Below are 23,935 nucleotides of genomic sequence, written 5' to 3'. Positions count from 1 at the left end.
GCCCCCCCCCCGGCTCCTCCGCCTCGGGCCCATGAGGAAACACACCCCTTCCGGCGGCCTCACCCTCCGCGGGGCGCGGGCTCGCCTCAGCCTCGCCGCCCGGCAGGCCCGGGCCTGCCCCGGCTCCCCGGGAGCGGCCTCACACCTCGGCTGCGGAGGGCGGCGGGGCGGGCAGGTGCCTCCGTCCGAGAGGCTTTCGAGGCGCCAGGCCGTGGGCGCCGGGCGCCGGTGTGCGAAGGGAGGGCTCCCGCCCCGCAGCCTCCTCGGCCGTGGCCCTGGCTCCCTCGCTCGACCTCGTCCCCGGCAAAGGCCCCGGGAAGCTCTTTTCCCGAGTTGAACACGCCTTGACGCCTGTTCCGGAGAAACAGGCCGCCTCCCGGGTCGGTGGCACCCGGGGAGGTCTGCTCCCGGGCCGGGGCAGCGCAGAGAGAAGGGGTAGGGGGGAGCCGAGGGAGGCTACGGCCACGCGAGGGGAGGAGAGCAGATCCTTGGTGGCCAAACAACGCGACGCAGGACCCCGTGCTCATTTGCCAGGTATCGACGGAATCCGAAGATCGTTTTTTACCTGAAGGTCTTCAGGGTAACGCGCAACTACCTGCGCTCAGTGGCGATTGCTGGAAGAACACAGAGCTTCCCTGCCCTCCCCCGAAACAGCACAGAGTTGAGGAATTATGGGCAGGTGGCTAAGGACAAAGGTTGGAGACTGTGCCATTTTTGGCACAAATTCCCAAGCTTTTGGAGATGATTCCATACTGAGTATGGGCGTTTTGAGCTTCCTGTATGAAAAAAATAGTGTGGCAACACTGCTTACGGTTCACAGCAAACTCTTATCCGTGTTTCTAGTGCTGAGGTCCGTTTTACCCAGCCAGTGTTAGGAACAGAACAATAATATGTGGAGACTTATTTAAAGAAAAAAAAAAAAGAAAATCACAGAATGTGTAATAAACAAGAGAGGGGCATCACTGGTTTTCTATTCACGAAAAGCCAACACAAAATGAAACCAAAATGTACTGTCTTTTCTGGTTTGCGTATCTCCAAGTGTCTGCAGTACGATCTGTACCCAGTACACTGAGTTTAACCACACCAAACTTGTTTTTCCTAGTTATCTTTTATAGACTTCTTAGTACATGGGAACAGACCACAAGCTGGAAAACCTGAAGTAAAGTTTTGACTGAGCACTGGCACAGGCTGCCCAGAAAGCTTGTGGAGTTTCCATCCTTGGAGATAACTAAAAAGCCATCTGGTAACGGTCCTGGGCAACCTGCTCCTGGTGGCCCTGCTTGAGCAGGGTACTGGACAAAGTGACCTCCTAAGGTCCCTTCCAACCTCAGCCATTCTGTAAAAGTATCAGAAGCTTACAGTTATGCCCGGGAGAGGTCTGTCTGTCTCTTAAGCAACGCATGAAAACACAAGGAATGCATACAGGTATAGTTAAGCTGATGTAAATATTTCAGTAACAAGCTGTAAACTTCCCATACAATAATGGCAGCTTTATTATTTTAGCAATTACAGAGTTTTGCAAATACTTCAGTTTAAGATTGGGGAATTAAATGGCAGTACTTTATGTTAACAATAAAGTATTGCCAGACTGGTATGTAATTACAGGCAAATATAAGTCTGCTACAAAGTATGGATGACAAATGTATTCTAGTAGCTAGGCTGCGAGGGAAATGAAATTCCAGCAAAGATTGTGTTGCTGATCAAACAATAACAGCTGCCGTAGCACTCCTATCTCCTCTACCTCGTGTTACGGTGGAGGTAGAGGGAGCTGCAGAAAGACAACAGGACATACTGATAGCTGGAATTACTCTGTGGACACTGTTAAAATTATGTGAAGGACAATTTTGTCCCGCTAAGTTCAGTGGCTAGTGAGGGATTCGGTACAATGACTCTTACCGGGATTGTATTTCCTCTGCAACTGAATTCAATTAGCAACATCTAAGACTGCTGTCGAGGGAAAGGAACACAGAGAAATAGAGAGACTGGAAATAAGAGGGGAAAGGAAGAGAAGCTAAGGACTCAAAAATTGGGTTGACTTAGAAGGGGAAAGATCTCTTCAGGTACCAAGGAGGCCTGGGTAATTTGCCCCAGTGAAAGAAAACTGAAAGACTTCATGTGAAGGCAACTAGCGTCACAGTGGGTTTTTTTGTTTGGGTTTGGGGGTTTTTTGGAAAAGGAACACTAGGCTGGTATTTGCAACATTTCACATTTGAAGGTTCAATTACAGCAAAGGCTGTAAAGATCTTTGATCTTTGTATCAGCAGCAAAAAAAGGTCTCAAATCTTTTAGAAAGGCTGTTTCACAGTTCTCCACTGAAGGACGTTTTTGGGAACAGATTAAGGGTCGGGATGATAAATGCGTGTTTACACTTGGTCCCTGGCACACACATTGAGCCAGAAGGCATTATAATGCTAAAGAATTAATAATGATCCCATAACGTATCTCGTCTGCCTACAAGGAACAGTGTTAATTTCTGGCTTTAACATCTATAAATAATCTGCACTGGTTAGCTGTGAAGCTGAGGAAAAGATCCATTTGAGCACAGAATGAAACACAAATATTGTCACGCCTTTCTTTTGGACCTTTCCCATTTCTGCTCATGGTTAGCCAGCTGTTTTAACGGTGAGGTTAGCTTGAGGTTTAAAGATGTAGAGCTGTTTTAAAGGTGTAGATTTTAAAACTGATTGTTAAGGGAATTACTGGATCCTCACCAGATTCAAATCGTCTAGCAATTCCAGCCTTTTAGGAACAACACACAACCCTGCTGAGAAGTAGATTGTCATACTTTCAAAATACAAATGAAGCCTCAGCTTAAAAAGTAAAAGTGTCGCTCCAAGAGTCAGGAAACCACAAAGCACGGTCCCAGCCCTTGTGGGACTTGTGAGTGGCTGTTTCCTGGAACACTACCTATATTTTGCTGCTGTTATTTTTCTTGAAAAGTAAAAAAAGTGTTAAAGCAAAAGCTGATGCCTGCTGCTTTGATGTGCACTCTGTGTTTTCACTTAAAGATACAAAGTGAAAAGCTAATAGTACCAGTAATAGTTACGCAGGTGCTAAATCTCTTTCACAGCAACACATTAAAATTAGGCTCATCAGTCATATTACTTCTATGTTTAATACTAAACCCTCAAGGGACACCATATTGATTTTAAATCTACTGATGAAGACATTCCCATTTTCTTTTACCGTTCAAGTGGAGGTGCTTCACTACTACCTGACTACTCAGCAGTAATAGTACACTGGACTACTGCTAGGAATCCCTACACACTCAGTATGTGGTTTAGAAAACTATTGTTTTCTTCTGAATTTTTTTATACTCCAAGTAGTGCATTTCTTACGCAATTGTTTTCAAGCTCATATATACCCTGAAGGAAAGATACAGTCAATTTTTTTAGGTAACGCTGTATTTTAACAATGGCATTTAAAGTCATAAAGCTTAAGGAATAACTCAAGTAACAACGCACAAGAACTGAAGGCTGCTCAAAGGTTTATGTACGTACATGCATACAATCTACTCACAATCTGGTTAATTTTTACCAAGAATATGATCAATAGGGTGGTCAGAAGATACCTCCGTTCCATAGTATCTCATTTTTTATCTTATGATAAAGCGCAAGCTAAAGTCATTTCCAGGTGTAAATGAATCTTGCTCTGAACGAAGTCATATACAGCTTCTAGGTGTTTTGACACAGAGTGAGTGGTTGGAAGGGGGCGATCTGCTAGCTAGACAAAGAGAGCAGGGCAGGCATTCCAGAGGGTCGTTCCCCTTTAGATTTTTAAATCATTTTTAACTTTCAAGACACTGTTGCCACACTCTGCTTTCAGCGTCACAATGATGACATATAAAATGCAAACAAACAAAAAAAGAGGTCCAGTTCCTGTATGATCCTAGAAGATGGACGAGAAAATATTTGTGTCCACATACAATTTCCGAAGCACTCCAATACCAAGAGAATAGTATGGGAACCTAGATTACATAGATAAATTCTTAAGATTTAATCTTTTGAAATCTATGGCCTTAAACCATCCTCAGAAGAGGAAAGTCATCACTGCAAAGCTATTTAGTCCCAATTCCTGAGAGTGATCTAACCTTTCTTGGGGCTGAGGATAATACTCAATCATCTTTTACATTAAACTCGCACATCCTAACAGAATATTCTTTCAAAGAAATGAAACCTAAGGAACACTTTATGGATCCATTCGCATAGGAGACACTTATTTCCCAGCTGGTATATTCTGTAGCATGAAAAGGTAATGATTAAGCCAAAGTGACCACTGGAGAAGGCACTTTCCTCACTGTTAATGACTGGCTGGAAAAACCAAGGGCCAAAGAAAAAGCCAGACAGTCATTAACTGCTGAAAATTCCTGACCTAAAGGTCATTATTACTATTATAAAACTGGAAAATGAGAAAGTGATTATTTTCTTTGGGTTTTTATATGTATTGAAAAGATAAAATTCCAGTGTCTGTTGCTGTGGATACTGGTCTGTAAGATACTTATCTTCCCCATTCTGGCAGGCTATGCATGGATAGATCTGGGACTGGCAACCCTTCAAGAATGTGTGCCAGACTGTATTTTCCTTTTCCAAATTACAGGTTAAACGTGCCCACAGAAAGTCAACAGGAATCGGGAGGCGCTGCCAGTCGGCGCTATCTTGCCTCGGTGTGAGGCAGTAATTCTCCCCACTCTCACCCAGTCCTTTGCTCAGTGGGAGCCAGAAGCTGGGTTGTCTGGGAGCTGCAAATGACTCTCAAATTGTCGTGACTTTCAGCTCCCACCCTGCTGTATACCATTCAAAATCTTGCTAAATACCATCTTCTGTACTCAGGCAGTATGCTGTTTTCCATGCCGTAAACTTCTTCTCTGAGAGGGAAGTAGGAAAGACATTTTCTTTGAGCTGCCTCGTGCGTGGACTCACCTTTAAAACATGTCCTTTTGGTATCACTGCCACCGTCCTCAAGAACTTCAGGAAGACAATATTGCTGTTGCAGCCCAAATGATCTTTGTTGCTACTACCATCCACTGATGGCTTCAGCCTGTATATTTTCACTCTATCTGGAAATTTTATTTGAGATCTCCCTTTCCTTTTCTAAACCAGACTTTTCCCTGGCTTTTGACAGACATTGTACTACTATGACTCTAAAAGTAGCTTTACATACATCGATTTTGCACCACTGCAAGAATTTGATTCCTTCTGTACCTTAGATGACAAAGTGACTTTCATTTGGCAAGGACTAAAGTCTTTTTGTAACCTTTGGTCTTCAGTGTAAAATATCATTACTAGACACTGCCCGTGATTATGTTATGCTTTAGACAGAGCTTCTGGGTAAGCCGATATTAATGACCCTTTTTCATAGTATTTCCATTTCGGTTTTCTACTCTCACGTCCGTACAGCACTGTTCTGTCTTGAACCAGCATTTATATCTCATACTGTCAGGGAAAACGATCCTGCAGCCCTTTTCTGTATAGACCTATTCTGCTTGAGAGGTTCACATATGTAATGTGAGATGTGCGCAGTAGAAAGGGAGGTCAACTACTACTGAGTACATTTTTTCCAGAGTGGCACCTCCACATGTTCACACTTCCACTTTCCTTCAGAAGTCTGATTTTAGCGGGAGGCTGGACAGGACCTAGAGATGGTTCTTTCTGGTTTGGAAGGTTCTTGGCAATCAGCAGCAGCAGAAATGAGATTGCGGAAGTGAGGGCAGTCAAAACTGCTTAAAGAGATATGTTTTCACACCCCAGTGCTTTTTAATTCATACTCTTGTCATACTCTTTCTAATCCCTTTCAGGGCCGGCTATATTTCAGTATAAAGTGAGTTTTTAGTAAATATTCCCAGGAATTAGTGCTCACATCTCACCACTCTAGAAGAGAAGGAAGAGTTTTCTACTTCTAATGCAAGTCACAATCTGAGATGGACCAGCAGCTCTTCTGAAGAACATCAACTAATGTGAGCACGTAAAATCCTGTTGCGGAAGGTGAATGGGAGATAACGGAGCAGGAATAATCCTCAGAATATTTCAGAAAAGTGCCTTTCTGAGCTATGTCTTGTTAATAAACACATTTAAATTAAAAGAACATAATTCTTCACGGTTGGCAAACTGAATGCTGAAACTGCTGGATACTGAAAGTGCAAGTGCTCACTGATAAAAAAAAATTCACGATACTCTGTGAACCTCTCCACTCTTACTAAAACCAGACATCTTTATCATTTGTGAGTAACAAATGAAGTTGCACCTGGTCTGCGCTAGTAGGCAAATTAAAAAAAAACAACAAACCCCCATACACAACAAGCAAATGTTAACTAGAAGGAGTTGCTGTCACCCGGCTCCCAAAAATTCGTTCCATCACCGGATAACTGTGATGGACCCCACCAGGAATTCATCTAGTTCTTCCAGGAAGAGTAACTCCTTTTATCTCACACAGCACAGAGAACTGGCATTTATCTTTGCCCCGCTTACAAGAAAGGTGTTCCCTCAAAATAGAAAATGGCGTAGGAAACTGATAACCCAAGCGGTGTTTGAAACCTCAAGGGGCTTCATGCTTTTCTAGTATTTCCCACAAAAGCCTGAGCAACATCCATTGTGCAACAATATTTAACATGCAGGGGAATCAGGATCTTTTTTAAAGTGTGATCAGAAAGGAAGGCCCTTCATAGGCTGTGACAGTATTCCTCATAACAAAGAAAGCTTTGCTTCATAAAGAAATATCTTGTACTGGAATACCCTAGGGAAAGTATAGGTTTGGTTTTTTAAACAAAGACGCGGATTTTTGAGTTCGAGGTTCACTTTAAGTACTCTTCTAACATGAATATGTTTAAGGATGCTCTATCAAGTTCATGCATGAAATGTCATCCAGCCGTTAGTATATTTCTATGCAAATACAGCTGTGAAAGCTAATAACTGAAATCTGCATTTTTTTCACATTTCCAGCATATTGTACAACTTCTCATTCTTTCCTGTTTTGTAACTCACATTAGCCTCTTGTATCAATAAAACAAAGCTCAGGTTATATTGCCTCCTGCTTAAATTCTCTATAAACATCAAAGCTGGACATTTGAATAAGCAATTTAATGTATACATTTTTATTCAGTTCAATATACTGATATTCTCCTGGTCGGAATAAGAATTCTGCAAGATGACTGCAGAGAAACATACCATTCAGAATATGAATTGGAATGTTCTTGCAACACTTTTCAGTGAGGATGGTGTGATATTAAGATTAGATCCTGCATATAATCAAATTTTGAGGCTTGTACACACAGCCTGGTATTTCTTTTCCTTTATAAGGTTTGTATGCAAAAACACAGCAATCCAGTATTTTGAATACACTGTCTGCAGATACTACACAGTCCAAACTGATGAAAAAATGTCAGTGAAAATAAGAAACCGTCTGGGGCACTGCAGCGTACGACAACTTCACTAAATTAATCTTAACTACTTTTACTATTCTGAGGACAGAAAATATCGCAAAACCAGTCTTTCCAGAACAGCTAGAGTAAACAGGGCTTATGTCCATCCCTATACTCAGTCTTGGTGTGTAGATTGACTCTTTGGGAGCTGTAAGTATTTCCATAATCTTTCAAATTCTCTGATATGATACACACAGAATTTTGTCCGAATGGCCTATATATTCCAAATTCTCTCCCTTTTTATTTACAAGCACATGTAAGAGGTAATAAAATAGAAAAGATAAGATAGGTGGGGAGACAACAGGGATTACATTACAAGCAAAAGGTGGCACTACTGAGAATATATCACAGTATTCAGTGAACATAAATATAAAGCATACCTACGATTTTTATCCAAAAACACGAGAGAGAAACAACCACGGAGCAAAGGAAGTCTAAATTTTGTTTAAGGTCTAAAACAGAAGCAGCATAGTGTAGTAGCTCAAGCTACTGCTTCAAATAGTTAACTGGTTGGGAAGTAAGCTAATAATGGTTTAGATAAATTTTCACTTATGAAAAGTGTTGAATCGACACATTTCTTAGCAAGTAAGGACAGTTCAGCAGACACCATTATCTGCCTTGCCTCTGACCTGGAGGGACTATCTCTACAATGAAAGGCATACTCAGTCTCCAAGGGCAAGGCAGTCTTTAATCCCACAGTGTGATTACTAACAAGGACACCAATTATAATTTAACAAAAAAGGGGAGAGAGCAATTTAATTATACTGAGGCTTCTATATATACCTTCATGATCAGCTACTGCCCACAGAAACTTTTCACTGATTTTACACACCATGTGTGACACAAATATTTTGATTTTCCATGGTCTTCCCAAAACTCACTGAATTCACTCCTGACCACTATCACAGTATTGTTTTTAAAACAAATCTGTTCATCAAAAAGAACAAGGACAGTAACCAGTCTTGCTCACACCTCACGTTGTGAAATGGACTCAGAGGTTGGAACTAGAAAGGACTGTGGTGGACCTCAAATACCTACATGCAGCTTTACAATCCAAGAAATCCCACAGAGTTATTGCTTACCCTGCAGGGCTGTCTCGGAACAAGATCTCAAATACCATCTGTGCTCAGCGTGGAAGCTGCCAAAATCCCATCGGCTGAAACCGTGGAGCACAGAGCACTGTAACTCCCATCCTCCTCTGGAGCAAAGACTGGAAGAGGATACCTCCATCTTCTTACTTTAACAGCCTGAAATTCTCACCTGAAGGTAGATATATGTAAACCTCCTTTCAAAATACAGGCCGAGAGAGATTTCTTTTAAAATCAGCCAGCAAGACCAGGAGGACACCACAGTGATGTCTCCCATCTTTTATCGATAACCTCCCCGCTGGGGCCCTTGCCTGGCAAGTGAGATGCCTGGCTTTGGTTCCCCCATCTGGCTGAAGGGGTTCAGACCCCCACTCTGCATCTCCAGTTGTAAAAATCCTTTTCTTCATCTAGACGCACACAATTTCCTCTAATTAAAACCCCCAGGAAAGGAATGCATGTGTCTCCCAGTCTCAGGCTCAATGTATTATATTCCAGTTGACTTGTTACTGATCACTTGTAAAGGTAAAAGCACAGCAGGTGACCACGTTATTGCAGGGTAACATATTTCTTCTGCTGAGAGCAAACTACTTTGCATTAACTCATGTTTACCAATTGTAAAAGCACATACGCGGGCACTTACTGTAAATCAGCTGATTTGCAGGAAACTTGTTATTCCTCTGTAATTTATTCAGGGGTCTATATTATGGAGAGAAAAAAGTTGCTGAAGTGGGAAGTAAGAAAAGTAATTAATAATTACACTTACTCTTAAATGCCTCAGATAGCTCCAAGGTTATGTTTCCTCCGACAAAATATTCTCAGTGACCCTACTTGCTGCTCTTACAGTGCGTCACATGTTTTGGCTTGCTTGGGGTTTTGGTTTTTTACACCTTCAGATTTGAAGACAAGTGGAAGTGGAAAAAAAAATATTTACATATGAATGCCCCATTTTATTTGTTTTATGTTTTGGGGTTTTTAAATTGTGGTCCTCACTGAAATAGCAAGATCAATATAAACTGCCTGCTTAGGAAGTCTAAGAAGAATATTAGAACATCCTCTGTCTTAAAAATCCCTCTAAAATGGCGGCTATGTCTTTGGGATGCGATTTAATGAACATCAGTGGAAGACTGTCAGTAATCAGCATTGCCGAGTGGTTTATTTACTTGGAAAGTAAAATGGGTTTCGGTATGTAATTTTTATCTTTTAAGTTTAGAAGTTTTGGTCCTGGTGATAAAATTTACCAAGTTATCTGTAGGCAATTAGAAAATACTCTATAGTTTAACCTTTGGATGATGTATAAATACACATAGACACTCCTACAAGGCAATTTGTCTGCCAATCTGGAAAATGCTAACGTAATAGTCAATAAGTCAACAGTCTGCAACGTTAAATTATGAAATCAGAAAGAAATCTAGTTTACATTTAACCTGGATATAAAGATCATAAGAATTTCCAGTGTTCTGTGTGGGACAGTAAATTTCAAAGACGACTGTATTCTGCCCCAATAATCACGATCTGCACAGCATATTCAGGTATTGTTGGAGAGATTAAAAACACAAAACCAGAGCAGAACAGCTCAGCATCAGATAATCACAAGCAATTCTATGTCAGCAACAGACAGCTGGAGACATATGCCAGCAATATTGCAAAAGCGGTAAAATGGAGATTTTGTGACAGTAAGGACGTGGGATTCATACATTAAGCTAAAACTCAACCAAAAACATTGAAAATGTTATTCACAAGTAACAGCTCTCTGTCACAGTGTTCAGAAAGTCTACTATTTGGCATAAAAATATTTAAAGCAAAAAATTAAGCAGAAGAAAGTATTTTTTTTCTCTCTTTAATATTTTGCATGTTGAACCTCTGTGTGCTTTCAGTGTTACTGTCTTGGACAAAGAGATCAGAATAATTTTTCCTGATCAGCTGGAAGAGCTGTCCAGTTATGTACCAAACTCTTGTTTTGTGAAAATTTTATGTGAAGAAGCAGTTTGATGGAATTTTATCTAAGAGTATTTGTTTGAAGTTTTTTGCTTCAAAATACAGTTTAAAAGAAAATGAACAATGCTGTTTCGTTTCAATTGACGTAGGTTAAGTCATTCTGTTATTCCCTTCCCCTTGAGTTTCAAGCATCCATCAACTGTTATGCTTCTCTGATACTCATTCCCATCTGTCCTTGCTTTTCTCTTTCACTTTTTTAATTTAAACATCTACTGCTAAAAAGTCAGTCAGTCCAAAAAAAAGGCTGAAAAAATCCTTTTGTATTTGTTGTTGTGAATCAGAAGAGAGAACAGGGAAAAATACTTAGACTTGCGAAGCAAAAAATAATCTACCTTTCCACTGCTTTCTCTCAGAGCCTCCCTTATAGTCACCCTTAAAACCTTTCCTTCCTTTTTTTTGTAGCTGACCATGTAAAATCAGGATAAAAAAATTCAAGGATTTCGAACCCGAAAAAAACGAAGTTTCTTACTTGCACAAACAAACATTTCTCAGAAAACCCTTTCTGTGTTGGATTTCCTATAAAAATGGAAAATAGCTTGAAAATATTCACGAGGCTTCAGATGAGTTCACATTCCCTGCATACGAACAGCAGTTTCAAAGCGATGTTTTATAGAGGTGGTTAGGCCTGAACATTTTCTGATTTTAATACTGAGTCTCTGCCTTTGTATCTCAAGTGTTTTGTCCTGGGATCTTTCCGTGATAAGATTCTTGAAGCTGCGACTCTCAGGGAGGGTAATGGAGACAAGTGACTTGTGAAGAAACCAAGGCCCCAGCCCCTGAGGTCTTTGTATTTTAGGACTAGGAGCTTGACGCAGATTGAAGAACAATGTAATGCTTGAGGCGCTGATGAAAGATTTTGAAAAACCAATGCAATAAGAGGCGTCAGTGGGGAACGGCAGATTGATTGCAACAACAAATGCCAAAAAAGTTCTGAAAAGAACAAAAATGTAGTGCTGAGTAAAAGAAATAAAGAAGAGAAGAGGGAAAGGATACTAAGAGCTTGCAGGCCTCCAGCAACTTGCCTGCATATTGACGTGTGTCTGGGGCAATTAATCAAGCAATTTTCATAACTGTTTTTTACATTGATGCATAAAATTTGATGATGCTGTTCAGTCTAGTCCAGTAGGTGAGGTTGACAGGATCTACCCTCATCTTTTGGATCAATGGAGGGGCAGGACGTCCAGAGGAGAGATTGCCCATCAATTTAGGGATAGGAAGAACCATTCTCTCCCAAACTGGTTATTGGTTCCTCAATACATAGCATAGACCGGACACCTAGTATTGGTGTGCCTGAGGCAAGAGAGGATGAACTTTAACCTACGCATTCTCCTTCCCCCCAGAATTAATACCTCAATTACTATGGTAGCTTGTTTAAACAGACAAGCACACAAACTCTAGTTTTGGGATGTAGTGAACCGCTCTGAACCACAAACCTATCTCAGCAGAGGCCCAAAGCCAGTGTACCTAGCCCTGAGAGGCTCACAGGGATACAAAGATAATATTCTAGCAGCACAGAGGCCATGCAGCGCCCATCTGCTGTCACAGAGGGATGTGGCTGAGACAATCCTACATCTGATGATGAAAGTCTGTTTTAACTTGTGTTTGGGGTCGCTACCATGCAAAATACATTACAGCGGCCTCCATGCTTCTCTCATCTCCAGCTGGAAGCCAGCCCATCAGATCGTCACTACTGGAGAAACACTAAAGCCACCTTGTAGTCTCACCTTACCCAGGCCAGAACGCTGACTGCTGCAAAAAACATGAATCGGGAGTAAAACAGAGCATTGAATACATTAATCAAAATGATCACCGTTGCAAGGTCTGCTAAGAACAAAGAAAACAAATGCAAGGAAAGTTAACACTAGAAACCATTTGCAAGGCTCCATGAGTCAGCTAATGAAATAACTGTCAATTGTAGACAGGAACCTTTTGTGCTTTCACACAATTTAAATATAAAGTAATTTGCATTCAGGAATCCAAGTCTCCCTGAAAAAAGATTAACAATAGGATTCACTTTCTTTCCACAACCTTTTTTCTCCCTCCCTTCCCCCCAGGGGTGGCTCTGATAAGGTCACCTTATTAATGCAGATCTCTGTTTTTCAGAAAGCAGCCAGGAGTTTAACTGTTTCACTGTGAAATGATCTATGAGATGAGAACAGTCCATTTTTTATCCTTGATTGATCATTTCAGCATGTATAACAGCAACTCCTAAGGGACACCACTCAAATCCCTGCTTCAGAATGACCTAGAGACTCAACGCTTAAAAGTGTTGTGCTCCACTACACAATCCTTCATCGTTTTTTCTTAACTTAGCATTTTTCACAGAACATAATAAAGTTGCCTTGCATCATTACAGTTCTCTATAGAAAAAAACATCTTATAAATAAGCAAAAAGTTCTAACAGCTGAGAGTTGAGTGCCACTGCAGCCAGCAGGGGAACTGAGGCATCAAGCGGTTAATACCTTTTCTCCAGACACAAAGGCAGGAGCAGGTCTGTGATCTCAATTCAGGTGTCACGGCTTCTCATTTCCTTCCCTGGCCACCAGACACCTGTTTCCCTGCTCTTAATAGCCTCTGATGGGAACTGCCTAGTGCCAAAATCAGAGGCCCTGGCTCCTATATGATGAGTTGAAAATAAAGCTATTCCCCCCCCTTTTTTTTTTTTTAGTTATTTACTGTGTATAAACTTTATCTCAACTCCATTGTCGGGTTATTTTTCTCTTTTCTATGCACTTTCAGCCAACTAATCTTCATTTTGCTTTTTTTGATGACTTTTTGCTGACGTGTACAGAGTCCTTAAATAAATCATTACAAATATAAATAGCAATGGCTGGATTACAAAGGATTCTGGAACACTTGCGATAGTAAATTAGCAGGCAGGCAAACTACAGCTGCCAGCAGCTGATGTAATATTTTATAGTATTGTTTTCTAGATTGCGTAAGGGTGAATTGTTGTCCTTTGAGCTTCGTTCTCTGTTTCATTTAATCTGTGAAACAGTTCAACAATTTGATGCTCACACAAAAGTTCGCAGAGAAACACCTGGTGGAATTTACAGGCAAAGGTTCTCTATGCTTATAAATCCCAAATATCATATACACAGACCAGGGGAGATACAAGTCTGAGACATAAGCAGCAGTTAGAATTTGGGAAAGAAACCATGGGGACATGTCTCTATTGTCAAGAGTATTTCTAAACAGATGGACATTACATCCACAGAAAGAGCTACCACATCAAGAAACATTTGACATAACTTTCCCCCTTTTTTCTTCCTATCCTTTCTTCAGAGATACTAAACTCAAACAGACTGTTGTATCATGATAGTGCAATCTATAAATTCCTGTAATCAACTGATGGAGCAACATTGATTACAGAGACTTTGTATGGGCCACACGCATCTTTACATCCGTTTATAAAATGCTGACACACTCCCTATCTAAAAGGGATTACAATCATAGAGGATGATCCTGCAAATGCCTACTATTGAATGTAGCACTTGCTATCATGAGTGAGCCCACTGAAGCTACCAGAAACTCACATGGCTGGGACAAAAAGCTCTGATTCACATATATAACTGACAAAGATATTCAGGCCACAACATTTTCCATCTGACTATGCTTTTGCAGGCTGAGGTTTAGAGGGTTGATGCTATCAGACTTGAGAAACAGCCCAGGACAACAGACTGGCTGTGAGATGACGCAGGTAAGAAGTGCAAGAACAGGCAGTGGTTCCCCTCAGAAATAAGCTTAAAGAAGGAAAACAAAATTTGGAAAGCTCTATCAGGAAGGCATCAGGTAGTTACATTATGATGATGATGATGAAGTTGAGATGGGAGGAGTATACGAAATAGAAGGGATACAGGAGGTAATAGCAGATATATGCCGAAGACAAGATTCAGATTACATGGGACTTAGCAGGGACAGAAGACTCAACACCAATACAGAAAAGATGGGGAAGCAATAAAAGGATTCAAAGAGCAAGAGGTTTAGTTGTGAGGAGCAGCAGAAGAGATTCTTTGCCAATCCATTGCACTTTGGTGGTCGCTGTTGGTCCCAAGCCAGGAAACAGAAGGTAACATCCACACAAAAGTCACATAAAATTCCCTGATTACAGAAAAGAGTCTGCTAGACTGGTTTCTGATCTGTGTGCCTCTTTCAGCAAGTGAGCATGTAGTGTAAGTCATGCAGTGAAGTAACCTTACAAATACCCTATTTAAGTAGCTGATGTAGCGAGCACCCTGAGATGAAACGCCCTTGAATTGAAAGGAATATGCTATCCCTGGTACCACCTGTAACTATCTTTCACTTGTCTCATTTTTAGAGACTGATTTTAGTCTTTGGGAGCAATGAGTGGCACATGTTCTAGGTATTTTATCTAAGGTGTGCTGTTTCATTAATTGAATGTTGCTTAACAAAATCTCATAGTTTCAGAAGGCGCACTATAGTAAATTATTTGCAGGTAGTCACTGATGGATACATAAAATCCACTGAAAGCATCAACTGTCATTCAGCAATAGCATGGCCTTAATATTTATTACCTTTTATTTATGTCTGTTCTATTTCATGGACAGGTAAGAATTCTGAGACAAATTAAAAAAACATTTCCAGTGATAAACATCCACAATGTTAAAATTAATCTCTTTTCATCCCCACCCAAAACAAAGCAATTCTCTCTCCATCTATGTCCCTGTATTAGTAAAGACCTGAGTTTAGGGAGATTTCTTGCTACAGTCTCTGAGTATCATCCGACTCATGTTCTTCCACATGCAATAAAAATCTCCCTAAAAAGTCATCGCTATCATGCAACGGTCCAGGGACAGAATAAAGCAAGAAAGCGAGATTATTGTAACAATGATTAGCTTTAGTGTAGAGCATTATAAGGTCAAATTTCTCGTTGCTAGTCTGGGTAACTATTTTTACAGCACAGTGTAACTGAGAAAGGGGCTGCTGACTATTCTAAGGTTTGCGTTAAAGCTCTTGGTATGCCCAATGTGAACGAGAGCCTTCCCAACAGTGCGACACCACATTGACCCGGCTTTACCTTAGTTTTCAAGAATAAATTACTGCCTGTTGAACATTAAATATATACTTCCAGTGGCATGCCATGTAAATAATACCTACATTATTCTGAAAATCTCTTATTTCCCAAAGTGATTTTTTTTTTTTAAAGGCTATTAATACATTAATGAGAGATATGGGTCTTTGGGGTTACAGAGTCTATGCACAGCAATTTTTATATGAAACACCAAACAGAAGTGTGGCTAGCAAATGTGTAAAAACAAAGAAGAGAGACAAATATTTTTAAATTACTGCAAAACACAACTTGAAGTCACAAAGATGTCCCTATTAAGAGAAGAAATGTACACTTGTGTTCAGAATTTTTTTATAGAATTAACTAAATTAAAAAGGAAGGGATTACATGAGATGTTAAGTTGGTTCAAGATACTTGCCACAATGAAAGCTAAAGGGTTTTTACTATTCACTTCTTTGCAGCAACATAAACTTGCATAAACACAGGGACGATGGGTACAAACCCAGGAATAGCAATAAGTCAAAATACAGCGAGGCAACAACTGCAGAGTGCTCACAGCAAGCTTGTATCATAAAATATAAAGCACTACTGCAGAGACAAGGAAGGTGGACTGGTTGCACTTCTTGTAACAAAATACATAATTTTGTTCACTTTTCTATCATTGGGTTGGTTTTTCGGTTTGTGTGTAACTTGTATGCAATATCCTGAGTTGAGCCTGGGTTTCACTGAAGTAAATAGACCTTCACTGACTGCTTATATACTGGTCTTTTAGGTCCACAAGGGATTTAGGAATACAGGGAAAAAATAAAAACAAACCAAATCAAAAGAACAAGCCTAACTGGATTAAAATAAATAAGCCTACGTATGCTGTCTTCAATTATTGACAACTTTTCGAATTATTACTTTTGAATTTAAACTGACATGCCTCCATGTACTGCACTAAAGCAATTTAAAGCTAATACAGTAATTTAAGGGTTCAACTACCACCTTAACATAAAACTAGAGTGTTTTGATTCATTGAAACTTGGGCAATTAGGAATGATACATTTGAGTAGCTGACAGGTCTTAAGCAGCAACAATCACAAACACTGTACACATGCTACTAGATTTATTTGTCAAAGTCCATGCTTTTTAAATCTGACTAAAAATGGATTTTGTAAACTGATTGAGATTAATTAAAGGTATAACTCAGGGAAGGAAAAAAAAATTACTCACTGCACATTTATTTTCAGATCATTTTTCACTGGGCAGTTTGCAGGTCTAATGAGCAGAAGCTGCTGACATAGCGTGCAAACATTTCTGCTTTTGCATGAGGAAGAGAGACTTTTTTTTCTCATTTCTCTTTACTTTGGCTGTCTGAAAGCTAGGTGTCCAGTCTGTGAGTTCCTGCCAAGGCACCAGGGGAAAATGTACATTTCTGAGGAGAAACCGATCTTGCCTACTTTAGGAAAGTAAGTTGCTCTCTGAAAGGTCTGAGAAAATACTCTCTATATGAAATTTCTCAGAAGTCAGAAGGCAAATACAGAAGAGCTTGAAATATATAATTTCAAACTTCTATATTTGCTTACATATTTTTTTAATGCTTGAGTCTGTAAACACCAAAGAAGGAAAAAAGTGATGTAAATTATATGGATTTCAGCAAGGGGCCCCAGGCTGCAGTGTCCCAGTGCAAGCCTACGGGTTTAGCTAGTTCCCTGGCAGGTTTTTTGTACAATTAAAGTTTTTATTGTAATTTAAAACAAACAAACAAAAAAAAAACAAAACCCCAAATATTTGTATTTCAGACGACTCAGTTATTGTAAATTGATACCCCAGGAAGTGGCTGAAGTGATACCAGTTTAGCCCATGCAGATCTATCCCATATCATTACTCCGGCACAGCTCGGTGCAGCTGGTGAGCATTGGGCAGGATCCAACCCCTTAACATCTTACCCAAACCACTTCTTCTCCCCTGGAGAAGATGAGGAACAGCTCTCATACAGCAAACACCTTTTACACAGGTGGTCAAGACCCCTCAGCCCCTGAAGCAATGGTGCCACAATAGCTTACAGCAGCAGCAGCAATCTGATTTTTTCTTGCAAGCAAGAACAACCATTCCTGCCCCTTCCTGGAAACAGCATTTTCTCAGGGACAGACCGGGAACTTTCAGGGAGGCAACTTAGATGGGGTGAGAGGATGGGATGTGGTTCCTAGGATAGATGGTGGTGGGAAGTGAGTACCAAACCAGCAAAAACATGACTGGTTCTCTTATTATCCAGTGTGAAACCCAGCAGAGATACTAGGGCTTAACATGATACTGCAAAACATCAAAATTGTCAGTTGTGTCCAGACCTAAGGACAAAATATTATTTATCAAAATATTGGGAAAAAACTTTAATGTTAGACTCAGCAGCTAGGAACAAGGTAAGAGGGCTTCTTTTTAAATGTGATGTTATCCCAAAAGTTCCTTCAGGTATTTTTACTCAGTGTTTCAAAGAGCTTGTTAACTGACTGACTTCTTAAAGCCCATACCATTGCCATCCATGCCACCGCTCCTGCTCAAAGAAGCAACTCCTCAAAGGCAACACATTCGAACAACAGAAACAAATGGAAAGTGAAAAGAAAGTTCAAGTCAGAGGTGCTGTTCATGCTCGGTTATTCTGGTACCGCTGTCCCGGGAACACTCTGATCCCCGCCAGCATCTGCAGAAAGAGGCTCTCACTACCTTCCAGCCAGGCCAAAAAGGATAATCTATCTCAGTGCCTGTGAAAATCACATAATCCTTTTCCATCAGGATTAATATCCAATGCCATGCTAGCGTGATACATACAGGATGAAGTCTGACACTTCTAGTTATAAAGGTCATGCGAGGAAACAATCTCTGCAGTCCCCAAACCAGAACCCACACGTGACAAATTTCCATTCCCCCCACTACACGTGTTAAAGAGGCAATCTCCATCATCATCATTTTTATTTATTCCTGGGAACAATTTTCACCTGGCAAGCTTAGAGCCAGCATCTGGGTAGGTTTGTTCCAGCTACAGCAATAGTTTAATCAGAGTAAACCTCACGGCAGCATCTCTCCCTCCCTATGCAGTTCAACTGCTGACTGTCCCCCTGCAGAGATACCTGTTGTGATTCTTGCAGGAGAAAAATGACCCATTTTCAGGTACACACAAAGAAGCATTACAAAATAAACCAAACTGCTGCCTGCAGTTCATCACAAGTTACAGAAACCTCATCACCTGCAGAAAATGTGTTATTACATATATGAGACAGATCATAACTGAAAGTTGGAGGCTCAATAGTCATAAATTCAGGCACAACCAGTAAGGAAACATATTTTTCCTCATTCATTTTTAGCCAACAGTATGTGAACAGCAGTTTGAAAAGCCGGTGAAGCAAGTAGGCTTGGAACTATAGCACATTCAAATGACGTAAAGATGGGATCAGGTCTTGTTATGTATTCATCTTATTCTACCTTGTTAAAATCTAATCCAACTTGCACCATCTTCAAGACCTGGAGCAGGCCCAGAAGAGCAAATCAAGCTTTCCTAGGTGACACAGAGCAGGCAGGTCCTGCCATGCGGGATTATTAAAAGATCCCATTTTACATCCTAACCCTGCAGGCAGAAACAAGTCTGCAAGTCACCTTACATGAAGAAGCGAAGGAAGGTGTTACATCATTAAAAGCTAGGCTAGTATTTCTAAGTGTAGGCACACACATTAACTAATTGAATCACTATCTTCTTATCTTGAGAAGCCAAGCTGCTGTTACTCCAGATTAAATTGCAAACATTCACCATCTTTGAAATAGTAATGTAAATTTGAAGTTGGGGACTAACCTTTCAGGAGGCTTTAACTGCTCTCTCTGCTCTCCAGGCATGCAAACAGCTGGTACTACTCTGATTGCTCAGGTGGCTGAATCCAGAGTATCTATCCACACTGGTATTTTGCCATTCTTTGTCACCTTCAGCTTCAACATTTCATAATTTTTCATAAGAGTTCAATATTTCATAAACAATCTATCTTAGAAAATAATAGGTATACATACATCTTACTGATACTATGGACATCAGCTTACTAACAGCATTTCATAGAGACCAAACAATTCATAATAAATGACAGAATTAGGAAATAAGTTATCCAGACTGAGTATCCTGGTCCTCCCCCTTCATCATTTTCAGGGACTCTGTCACTGGTATCAAGCTGAAAAGACCACAAAAATTTTGTAGGACAGGATTAAAATTCAGAATGAGCATGACAAATTGGAGAAAGAGCCTGATGAAAAAATGGTGACAGATCAATAAGGACAAGGTTACATAAGGAATAACTAACTGAACAAATACAGGCTAGAAGACAACTTGAGAAAGAGATTTTATAAGAAAAACTGTGGCATATCTTAGAAACTCAACACAAATCAACAGCATCAAACTGTACAAATGAGGCAAATATTAAACGTGCGATTTCATCTGCTCACTTTGTTCGGCATTTATAAGGCCTTAGTTGGAGCAGTGAAGAAAGTATTCTGCAGGGAGTCCAGGAGAGAGCAAGGAAGTTTACAGAGGTGACACACAGCGAATGGCTGGAAGGAGTGAGGTTCAGTCTCAAGAAAAGCAAACTTCAGATGTTTAAAAGTCTGTTGCAAAAAAAGGAAAGGAATGATTTATTCTCTGTAGCGGAGAGGGCAGAAGCAATGGACTTCTTATTTCAGCAAGGTCAATTTAGTTTAGACATCAGTAGACCGCTCTGACCTGAGACTGCAAGATACCATGGCTACTTGCTACAAAGAACAGGGAACCTCTCTCCTTCAAGGTTAGAGAAACATCCCTCAAGCATGGTACAGGTTTCCCTGGCTTGGGTTGGGTATTGGACCAGATGACGACTCCAGGAATCTCCTGGGACTGCTGTCAAAGGCTGTGGCATGATCGCCGGTTACGTGCTAACGTAAGGGTGCCAACATAAAGGAAGCAATTTACAGTAAACGTCCACACTTTTCTGGTCCTGCAAAACCCCAGAATTACACTGTATATTCCTGGGTGCGTTTGAATGCAGGCACCTGGCATTTTAGGGGCGACCAGAAGTATGATAGTGAGATGTTTCCTTCTGCATTTTGCCTGCAGCAACCCCAAATACAGCCCTGTGCCGCGTGGCCACGCGCATCCTGCAGCGTGGGAGAATATCGTCATGCAACTATCAGGCAGAGAAGTTAAACAGGCTCCTTTGGACGCTGCTGGGGTTTACAGGCAGTGGAGTTAAAGACTACGTAGCAATGTGGTCACACCAGTCACGGGCTGGGAACGCATCAAGCCGTCTTCCTGGGCTTGCTCCCATGGACAGGCTAGGAGGTACAGATGTAGCTTATATGAAGGAAGCTTCTCTAGCAGGAGTCAATAGGAGGAATATAAGCATCTGGACTGAAACAAGAAGTTGATGGCAGGTGTGTCAAATACTCCTGTTATTTAGTCAACAACAATCCAACTCAATATATTTGCTGTGAAGGAGGGAGAGGAAAGCTGAAAATAACAAAATGAACCCTGGAGCGAAAAAGAAAGATCCTTTTAAATGTTTTTTTTTTGTGACCCGTATTTTTAAGCATTTATTCACATTGACTTTTTAAAGGAGAGAAATACACATAATTTGCACTTTGGGAGAAGTTGAAGGTGTCCATGCAATTTCATGGATGGCAGAATACCAATTTTGCTTAAATGATAGAGTCCCACCACATGTCTCTTATTTAAATGACCTGAAAATAAGAGATATGAAGGCATAAGTAAGAACAGAAAATGAACCAAAATATATAAAACTAGTGCATTCGGCGATATTTCCCAGTGTATGTTTCACTGTGAGCACCAAGCCCACTCTCGGAGATTGTTATCCCTCGCATTAGCCCTCTTCAGAGCGGTCACCCTCATCACAAGCAATACAGAGTTCTGCAGGGTATATACAGAATAGCCAGTCACTTAGGGTAAAAATCCTGACTAATAAAGCCAGGAGAGGGAAGTTTTGTTCAGAAGAAACACACTGTAATTTGTTGGAAGAGCAATATAGTCCTTCTGTGGGACCTACAGCACAATAAAAGCAGCAAAAGCTGGATACCATCCAGGATTTGAAATGTTGCCATTGCAAGTATTTTATTACCAAGTCAGAACAAACAAATAAGCAAAAAAAAACCCAACCCAAAATGTTGAGGTGTCCTGAGGACAATAATACCAGATTTTGTTTTCAAAAACTGAAACATTTAGGGTTTATATCATCAAAAAATAATTTCAAACTTACTGTAATTCCATGTTTTGTCTCAACTTCATCAAGTCAACTTTTTTTTCATCTACTATAACTCCTCTTCCCCTATGCATTTGCTTTGTCTTTTATACAGTTTCCCCCAGACACTGGTACTTACTCTCTCGCTTTTCCTTAGCCTTTCTCTGTTCCTCAGAGGAATAGATGTTAGTAAGTTTTAATAAAATTTCCCCTTCTATCTCTCCTAGTAACTACCGTGAAAGCAACTGTCCATCTCAGGTGCCACAAAGCCTTTAAAATCAACATTCTTGGCCTCAGTTTTGCCTACTTACTGTCTCCTAGCTTTTACTCCCACACTTCTGTCAAAATAAAGAGCCTCGCCTGGTTATTAGGTAACATCTGACTTCTGAATGATGTCTCTTGACATCAAAATCAAACTAGGATGTTTGACTCCCAACAACAGTACCCTATGTGCAGCTCTTACCCAGGAGGTCAGCTGTCTTCCTGGTCTTCTAGACCCCATGCACATCTGTCAATCAACTTCTTGCCTCCCCTTAATCTGACCATGAAACTCTACCCACACACTCTTCCTGCAAATAATTTCTTAAAAATACTTTTCTAAGAAAGTACATCAGCATTAGTCCCCAGAAATAAAAGACGGAGACAAACGTCTTTTAAAAATTCAGAGTGAGTGAATTTTAACCTCTACTGCTTGGAGATTCAACCATCATCAAGTTCTCTGGCATTGCGTGTCTTTATTTATTTATTATTCCCATGTAGGTTCTGTTCCTGTTTCCACTCACCTCAGTGGGAGCTGGGTGGATTATAAGATCTTAACTTCCATCAAGATGAAAGCAAATGTTCATTTAGCTGGCAGAGCACGTGCGTTACCCATCACATTTTCAGTAGGTAACTTGTTCCATCCATGCAGGAGAACATTCTGTGGTATGGCAAGTGGAATCGCGTTTTCAGATTTGATCATTCCATACATGATACTCTTCTGGATGACACAGGGACCAAACCTGTGCAAGCTCTGACTCAGGATATGTAAGGTTAGGCTCAGAAGATTGTGCCTCGCTCACCGACCAGGAGGCTGCAGTAAGCAGCTTTCAGACAAACGAATCAGCAGTTCGTTTTTTCCTCCACATTCTTTATTCACTGTATAAGCGTTTAATAAAAGCTTTACAGTAGCGCTTTTATTTCGCCTAATTCTTTTTAATTTTCCTTCAGTTTAATTAGCTGCATTTAATTCACACAAAGTATCGGGTTTGTGCTTTCCTTTGGGCCAAGTCATAGTACTTCCAGGAATCGTTAAGGTACACATGGGTCCAGCAATGTAAACTTACTTGTAATATTAAAAGGACTATTTAACAAGAGCAGTAACTGTTGATTTCCTTTCCAGATTTGTCACAGTTCAAATGCTGAAAGCGAGTAAATACTATATTTCATTACAGACATATTATTCTGACATTTGTTCAAATACTGTGCTTTGTTTTGTATGACCTTAAGAAAACAAGTGCCTTACTTCAGAGCAGAATATGTCCCTTTGACTTTTAAAGAGCAGTGGATTTCAACACGGTTCAGTACTAAGACATCCTTGCACCGGTCTAGTGTAATTAGTTTTCCTGGTTTCAGGGGTCTTTTTGAGACTTCTTAGTTTATTATAACTATGTCATCTCAATAAGCTGAAAAATAGTCACTCTTGTCATATTGGAATGAAAAGTATACGAAGAAATGAATGGTAGCGTTTTCCAGTGTTCAGTCCACTATCGAAACAAATGAATGCATCCGCTAAAGCTGCCTTAACAACGCCACAGAGCATTTCTGCAGCACCGAAATACCTATCCATTCCTGGGATGGGTAACTGTAAATTTTAGAAGACTGCTAAAAATGTAGATGGGCAATTCTGAGCAAACTAGGACAACAGAAACATTCTGTTAGACACTGCACAAGGAGAGCAGAAGAAATTTCATCTTCACCTTCTCTAATTGCTCTGAGAAGAACAAAAAAAATCTAGCATTGAATATTCACATATAACTGAGAAATCATATTCCGTGTGTATCAATCCCTATTTGTCTGCGTTTGTTTTCCTGAATTTCTTGTTAAAAGGGTAGCATGCCTTGACTTTGTCCCTGTTGCTGAATACATTAATTGCAGTTCTTGCAGAAAGCCACACTTCTGCAGTAATACT

At 40.4% G+C, this 23,935-nt stretch overlaps 1 protein-coding gene across 1 annotated transcript in view; it reads right to left on the bottom strand.

The window, feature by feature from the left end:
• Positions 1-23,935, bottom strand: part of AGBL4 (ATP/GTP binding protein-like 4) — a 580,767-nt gene that overhangs the window by 394,437 nt on the left and 162,395 nt on the right. The gene's annotated exons all lie outside the window — the stretch shown is intronic.

The sequence above is a fragment of the Haliaeetus leucocephalus genome, unplaced genomic scaffold (assembly GCF_000737465.1).
Source record: "Haliaeetus leucocephalus isolate CR32 unplaced genomic scaffold, Haliaeetus_leucocephalus-4.0 Scaffold848, whole genome shotgun sequence".
Taxonomy (NCBI): Eukaryota; Metazoa; Chordata; class Aves; order Accipitriformes; family Accipitridae; genus Haliaeetus; species Haliaeetus leucocephalus.
The sequence above is the reverse complement of the archived record's forward strand: the minus strand, read 5'-3'. Positions and strand labels throughout refer to the sequence as shown.